We start from the raw sequence: 1,158 nt of genomic DNA, 5'->3' as shown, positions 1-1,158 counted from the left end.
GACATTTCCCCCATTTCAACCTGTAGTGCTGTAATTGGTGTAGTTTTTATAGCTCCTGTACATAATCTTGAAACCTGATGCTGTATATTATCTAACTTTCTAAGAGATGTTTCTGCTGCTGATCCATACACAACACAACCATAATCCAACCCAGATCTAACCAATTCACTATATATATGCCTTTAATGCCATCCTATCTGCCCCCCATTCACTTCCAACTAAACACCTCATTGTATTTATTATTTTCTTACATTTGTTCACTCTATTCTGAATATGCACCGCCCATGTAACTTCTTTCATCAAACCATATCCCTAAAAACTTAAAATGTTTCACTCTTTCCAGTTCTTGATTATATAATTTTAGTTTTACCTCACTTCCAATTTTTTCTTTGTAAAAAACATTATCTTTGTTTTGTCAACTGAGAATTTAAAACCCCGTTTATATGACCATACTTCAGGTATTGCAATAGCCTCCTGTAATTTTTTTAACAATAAAGTCAATATTCCTTCCCCTTTTCCAGATTGCCCCATCATCAGCAAAGAGCGAAAACCCCAGCCCATTATCCAGATCTTCAAATACATCATTTATCATTATGGAAAACAATAAAGGGCTCACTATACTTCCTTGTGGAGTTCCATTTTTGATCACAAACTTTTCTGAGTAACTATTTCCTCTTCTCACTTTTATTGCTCTTCCTGATAAAAAAAATCCTTGATCCATCTATACATTTGATCTTTGATACCTAACTTCCATAATTTGATTAGCATCCCTTCTCTCCACATCATGTCGTATGCTTTCTCTGTGTCAACGAAGACAGCCACTACACTCTCTCTATTTATTTGTGCTTTTCTTATTTCGTGTTCTAAGCCGGATCCTAAAACCACTCTGATATTTGGATCAAATTTTTTTATTATTTTCCACATGATACATTAACCTTTCATTCACCATTTTTTCCATTACCTTACCAATATTAGACGTCAAAGCAATAGGTCTATAATTTCCTGGATTTGTACAATCTTTCCCAGGTTTACGTATTGGAACTATCACCGCCTCCTTCCAACTTTGTGGTAATTTTCCTTCCTCCCAAATTTTATTGTACATTTTTAATAAAACATCCTTGGATAATTCACTGAGATGACTTATCATTAAATAGCAAA

The sequence above is a fragment of the Sinocyclocheilus grahami genome, unplaced genomic scaffold (assembly GCF_001515645.1).
Source record: "Sinocyclocheilus grahami isolate Dianchi unplaced genomic scaffold, SAMN03320097.WGS_v1.1 scaffold1466.1, whole genome shotgun sequence".
Lineage (NCBI taxonomy): Eukaryota > Metazoa > Chordata > Actinopteri > Cypriniformes > Cyprinidae > Sinocyclocheilus > Sinocyclocheilus grahami.
The sequence above is the reverse complement of the archived record's forward strand: the minus strand, read 5'-3'. Positions refer to the sequence as shown.